We start from the raw sequence: 7,294 nt of genomic DNA, 5'->3' as shown, positions 1-7,294 counted from the left end.
GTGTAAAAAAAACACTATTTTTACCTGGTAAAAACTAGCTCTGTTCTCAGCAACCTGTTTCAGTACATGCTAATTTAAATGCTCATGACCTCTGCTGAGCCCGCCCCCCCCCGTTCTGTGGGGCGTGACACGTCGGGTATAGCGACGGAAGTGTAGTCACAACGCAGTGCTTTGTGGGTAATGCAGTCCAAACTGGAAAACTATGGATTATAGAGCCCGAGCCTGTTTTCTTCAGTCGTTTTTGGTTTGATTTAAGTACGGAACCTACGCGGAAGTTTGTAATATCGCCTGACAATGCAGAAATTAAAAGAATGGACATGCATCGACCCGTTTGTCTTTCTCATCACTGCATGTGCATGAATTAACGGGCTGTTGCGCTGCCGCGAGCAACAACAGGAAAAGCGGAGAAACTTACTGAGAGAGATACGGACGCGATGTGTTTACTGATGTGTTTACATGACTTCTTAATCTTCGACAGACATCGTTATAAACCATTTAACGTTACAAAGGTAAGCATAATATAGTTTTCCGACTACGTACACAGTTTACAACTAGACAAGCACCTCAATGCATTGTTTATTATAAACGGGCGATTAGGGATTATATAGAGACGGATGTACATAGAGAAGAAGCCATAACCATGTTCTATGAGAGTATAAGTTAACTTACACTCCGCATTCATCGTGATTATTAGAAAAGGCGATCTGCAAAGACTCATAGTAAAATAAATCACACTCACCGAGCCTGGTGAAGATGAAGCAGGAACACGAAGCGTTAGTACAGATCCATTTTTAGGAGCAGCTTCCTACTAAAACCTGCTTTATATTGACGCGCGTTTATAAAGCAGTCTGGTGAAAAATGATTATCGCAAACATGAACACATTTAGGTAAATCGGCGGGGACGTTAGCTTTAAAAACTAAATTCAGCCACTGCGTCCTCAGCGGCTCAGATACCTAACCCTAGGTAGGTACCCTAGGTCACTAACCCTAGGTAGTGAATGACGACTGCTGTGTTCGCTATTACACCCAACAACTGTACACAACACTCACTTAGGCGTCATTTTGCTCCAGCGGCGAAAAAACAATGGCCGACAGCGTCTTCTCACTCGGGGCGGGTCTTTGCTAAAAACACCAGTGTCAATCAACTTGTGTAGGAACGCCCTCTTGTGATGTGGCGTCACAAGGCAAGGCTTTTGCGATTGGCCTGATTTCAGAAGGGGGATGTTACTGTAATAAACGAAAAGAAAACCACTGCGCGGCTCTTTATCATCGTAGAGTGGTTGTGTACGCACTCTCCTAACACACAGTTTAGTCCAAACAGCTTAAAATAGTGCATGTAGTGCTGTATGACCCCTTTAAAGAAAACATTTGAACATTCAGACTCAGCCCTCAGTGCTCATGTGGACAGTTTGACAACAAAAAAGGATAAATCTATTGTTGTTGTTTTGAGAAAGAAAACAAATTAAATAAAGTAAGAAGTATTGATCCCTGATATTTTTTTTCATATTTTCTTTGAATGACCAGGGTGTTTAAAAAGCATAAATGCTTACATATACATATTTGTGTAAAATATAGGTGTATTTATTATTATAATTTTTTTTTTTAGATTTTTCCAAAAGCTCTAATTCCAGCTCCCACAGTTTTGTCACAATGGATGAATTAGCCTGCAGATGCGTCTGTTGTATTACAGTCTGCAATTTAGCATCAATGATTGTAGTATGATGGTTACGTTTGAATTAAAAATATACCATAGTTATGCTTTGATTGTGATTGTAAAGTGAGAGCAACGGTAAGCAGTGGCAGCAAATTTGATAAGGTAAAACGTTCAGAGTTTTTTTGCACAAATACAAAAAAAAAAAAAACATTTAATGAGAACCATTACAAATAATAGAAAAAAACCTTGTTTTACAGCATCATCAACCTCGTCCTGTACCAGTTTCAGTTTAAGTCTTGTGCATATTTTAAGATTTGCAATGTAATTTCTTTGCTTCCCCACAGCACTAACACTACAGCATCTCACATAGCTTTGTTGAGTATTTACAGTAACATGATGTTCAAACACCATTTAAAACAAACATTATGTCCTACTAGGGGATGCAGACCCGCCATTTATTACTTCCGGAGTAACAGAGTACAAATCTCCTTTACTTTGCTTTAACAATCTAAAAAATCATTTAAACACATTCAAACCATTCAAAAAATGCAGAAAGTATCTTTGCTTCTGACAGAAAGAAGTTTAATGCATTACAACAGGTTTGTTTGAAATTCCAACAGCTTTTAAGTTTAAAGTTTGTATAATGTTAAATACCTGTAGCATTTATTAAAACTTAACATTTTGTTATAGATGTTTAAACTCCTGTGTCAAAGAATTAATTTCCAAAATGAGAAAAGTCCAAAAAATGGGATTTAAAGCATTCTGCCTTCAAACTATTCATGTGTAATTCGAAAAGTGATGGGATTCGAAAATGTAGAACGTTGACAACATCTCTGCGCAACCAAAGTAATAAGAATAAGAAACATAAAATATATATATACTGTATCGAATGTTATGGTTTATCAAACAAATCCAGAATTTTTCACTTTGGTAAAATCTGGTTACCGTTATCTCTATATCACAGTGCGCGCGTTAGTGATTGGTCCATCCGCGTATCCGCCTAAAACATCTTAGATCATGCAGATAAAATAAGACTTGACCATACCTATGAAATGAGAATGCCATCTTTCTTTTCATCCGTCCAAGATATCCTCCAGTCAGTGTAATAAGAGCAATTGACAGACAGATTGCTTCGGAGGCTCGATAAAATCTGTCAAGAGCAGAAAGGCACCAAAATGGAGGCCTAGGAGGAAGCTCACGTCCCTTCAATCCTTGTCAATATGGTTGTGCCAGCTGGATACGCCAGACTCTCATGGGATTCGACAACAATTTCCTTTTCTGAATGCAACTTATCAACAATAATTCACCCTGAGGAAATGGAAAGAAAAAAAAAACAAAAACAACAACAGTGCATTGGCACCGGCTTCAAGTAGGAGCTCCTGTCACAACGAGTGCAGCTGCCTCCCTATTGCCTTCAGTGCTCAAAAAAGCCCTTGTGCTTGCATTGATAAATGTAATGCCTGAAGAAGAGTGAGGGGTAAGAAGGTTTCCCCTCATAAACTACGCAATACGCCCTTCTGGATCGCTCCAAAATGATCCCCACAGCGCAAGTTTGGAAACACTGCTAATTCAGCCATGTTTGTTTTCTGCCACAGTGGCTCCAAACAGAGATCTCTCACTCTTTTTTTTTCTCCTTCTTGATTTTCTGCCCACTCAGTGGATGAGAGCCACTGACAGGCACAGGAGCAGATGGGGATTGACAGGGCTTCTAAGCAAAGATCTAATTGAGGGAGACTAGGGAGAACTTTGCAACACCAATCGTAACAGGGGAGAATCAATGCACCCATAAAATTCAGTGCCCCACCGTGATCAAGGAGCTCGTCGAATTCGCTCGTTTCACGACTGGTGTAGATGATTCGAGATATCGTGGCCTTATAATTGGAGATCTGGATCCTCATCTCCTAGCTCTTTCCTGCCGCCGTCATTCATTGTCAGCGTGATCGTTTAGAAAATACTGCTCCCTGTAGGGGACTGAAAAGAAATTACAGACAGCTGCTTGCTGTGATATGACTCAATATAAAAACAAATCTTCCTTGGCAGGCTAGCGTCCAGAAAACAGCTGAGTGGTAAAAATGTTCCACAATGACCTTGAATCAAACTAAAGCGGGTTTTTAAATATTTAGCACACGCGCTCACACACTGAAACAATATTAGCAAGAACTGAATCACCTCTGAGCAAAGGTTCAGGTCAAATTTGTGCTGCGGTGTTAGCAAAGCTTGAACAAATGGGCGCTCGAGGATGGCCGATGACGTGCTGCGTGATTCACAAGCTAGGCCAGTCTTGCGCGTTATCTTGCAGATGGTTGAAGACAGACTACAGCATGGAACACCTCGGGATCCGCGAAGGGTCCGAAAGTCTGGAGCAGTCAACAGATTGGGCGAGCTGGGATTTCAGCCTGGGAGCAAAAGAGGCCATCAACTGCCAGACGTGATTCATTGCTCACTCATAGCACACAGACAGGTGGATGATAAACCGTTTAGACAAGTGCACTACAAGCCAGCGAAACCATGCAGGCATTACAAAGAACTCTACTCATTATCATGTTCTGTCTAAGAGTCAGTGCAATATCGAGCTCTGAAAGCTATTAAACCTAAACAGGTTGGATGCGGCTCCATGTTTACACATTAGCTATAGTATGGACCTTAATTAAGCTGTCAACACGGTACAATTCACAGCATGCTGAGGGCTCTGCACACCACCACCACCACCACCACAACCACTGGTTGTATACAATCTTTTAGAATATTCAGATTGTGAAACCTAAACGTGAATCGTTCCACATATTGCATAAGGGTCATGTAGGTAACACCCTAAGCAATAAAAACACCTGTTAAGCCTTGGATTTTATCAGTTCACGTCTGAATAAATGTTGGAAAATGAATGAAACAAAGGTCACGCTCCAGGAGGACGAATAGAAATGACAACTTGATTCACTTCTGTGATTTCTTTGATGCTCCTTTATTTGGTAAGCAATCAGACGGATCCTTGATTACAGAGTTTTTGAAGAAAAAGAGGAAAGGACAAATGAGGTGTATGGATGGATGGATGGATGGCTAAGCTTCTATAATGAATGGGGAAATTTAGCATGAAGAGAAAGAAAGCAGCACAGAGATAGCAATGGAATAAGAAATCCCAAAAATTAGGCTGTCAGGATTAATCTGTGTAGTCATGGCAACCAGAGCACGAAGTCCAAACTAATGAGTCGAATAATGGGAGAATTGCTAGCCAGCACCAAGGCCTTAAATATGGACTCTAATGTGTAATTTTATCATTTGCTCTCATCCTAGATGGTCAGCCGTTACACCCTGCCTCCATATTTTCTCGATCGAGTCGCATTACATTTAGAAATGGACTTCAATATTTTAAATCGGATTATTTACTTACTGTTTATGGACCTTTTGCAGTCATGTGACTTCTCTGACTTTCAAGGTGCATTTAGGAGCCAAAAAAAAAATATATAGTTTTAGACAGTTGGGATTCAGCCTTGTGTTAGAACCACGCAGACTGTTCAGAGGCGATATGGAACAACGTGGGGGACAATGTGTTGTTTATACTGTATGACGTAATGTTATTAAATGCATTTCTTTTGATGAAAGTGCCTCTGTGAATGGTTTTGAATGTAGGTTTTAGCAACTGGGAAGTTACATCCATTTTGTTGTCCTTATGTGGATGGGACCATGGGTAACAGATGTCATGATGTCAGGTGCAAGAGGTCCACCGCTCTCATACTTTTAATTTGTTTATTGTTAAGTTAAATGTTAAGGATCCTAATTATGACTATTATTACTAGTTATGAGGTCTCAGGACTCCCCGAAACTGTTCCAACTGTGCCAGCTGACATAACCCTTAGAGAATGAATTTTTTAATACCTTAAACTCCTTGTATTTTACTCCTCCTTAAAATGATCTCAGCCACGCCCTTAAAAAAAAGCAGAGCAACAAGCAACAAGGAAGCGGGGATCTTCTTACACAAGGTCACATTACGGGAAGAACTAGCTTGTTTAAATCTCCAGCCTATAAAACCGAAAAAAAAAAAAAAAAAAAAACTCTTTTCTTATTTTCTTATTTAATTTTCTTAAATTTTTGGTTGCATTAGACAAGAAATAATTAATGCGTACATTAATATAAACCTATTGTTTCCATTTAAAACCCAGAACTACTGTAGGTAATGTTGTTTATTATTCACTTTCATCTGAAACATTATGTACATAACGTTCAGAGGTTAGTTGTGTTATTAAAGTCTAGTAATCAGTTAAGTCTTATATGCTCGCTCTGTAAATAACAGTAGAGGAGAGAGGAGTGAAACTAAAAGCGTGTGTTCGTGGCAGGCCAGGAAGATAAGTGCCGGAATGATCACGGACGGCTTTGATGTCGAGTTCGAGAGTGCTTCTCCATGATCCGATATTTGACACCTTGCAGATAGTGCTGCTGAACTTTAGCACTGCCCTCTCATCATCTTTTCAAATACAAGATAAAGGACAAGGCAGCGAGGCAGCGAAGGATGGTATGACGGAGTGAAGTGGATTGAGGTGGAAGGGAACAAAAGAAGGAAAAAGGTTGACAGGCTAGCAAAAGTGTTATCAGATCCAGAAATCCATGGAGAGAGAATAGAGCACAAAGCTGGTATTACCCTTATTTTCTGGATATGTTACTGCACCTTGATCCATGGATCAGGCCGTTTCTCCTGGGAAGGAAGAAAACGATTCTAAACTTGGCCTTGCGGATAACACAAAACCGAGAGAGGCGATAAACTCCAATTTCCAGGATTTATCAGATTCAGATTGCTCAGGGGTACTGCAAATCTGTACCACACTGAGATTTAATTGCTGACTTAATTACAGCTGAAATCAGCAACACAACTTTCCCACAACCTGAGAGCAAGCAGTGGTTAAGATTCTGTGCTAATGACCAGGTTGTGAGATTAAACTGAAAGGCTGCATAGATTAATCAGTTAATACATTCTGCTCCTCAGCACTATGGGGACGTCAAATAGTCTGAGAGTGAAAAGGAAAAAGCGCGGTTTTGTTTAAGATTTCTTTCTTCCTTTCTTTTTAAATGTCTGTGAAGGCAATTCTGTCATGACTGGCATTTCAACACTCTGCTATAAACCTGAAGTCTCTAATTAAAGGTCCCGTATTTATTTCTATTTCTCTAACAGGTCTCAGAGCTCCACCAATGTGTTTGTGTGTGTGTTTGTGTGTGTAATGGTGTGTGTGTTTTCATACCTCACTCCCTTATCTCGTTCACTCCTTTTCCAATAGTGCCATTTTAGTGTCTATGTAAATGAGCTACTGCTTGGCCACACCTCTAGAAGAGAACATCAAAGCTGAGCAACCTGATGTGAGGTGACATCAATGGAAAATTCAAACTGCCTTTAGAGTCTATGTAAATAAGCGAATGCTGAGCCACGCCCCAGGCAGCGGACATCAAAGCTTCTCATATGAGGTCGCATTAGGAAGACAATCTAATTCGCTTTCCAGCCAATACAGTAATGATCCTCAAAACCCTGTATTTTGTTTTTGTGCACACACACACACACACACACACACTGGAGATCCATTTGAACGTAGTTAAATGATTAACAAGTGCTTTTTGCATAATAGCTCGCTCCTTGAGCTGTAAACAGAGATCGATTGATGA

The sequence above is a fragment of the Clarias gariepinus genome, chromosome 17, assembly GCF_024256425.1.
Source record: "Clarias gariepinus isolate MV-2021 ecotype Netherlands chromosome 17, CGAR_prim_01v2, whole genome shotgun sequence".
NCBI lineage: Eukaryota > Metazoa > Chordata > Actinopteri > Siluriformes > Clariidae > Clarias > Clarias gariepinus.
The sequence above is the reverse complement of the archived record's forward strand: the minus strand, read 5'-3'. Positions refer to the sequence as shown.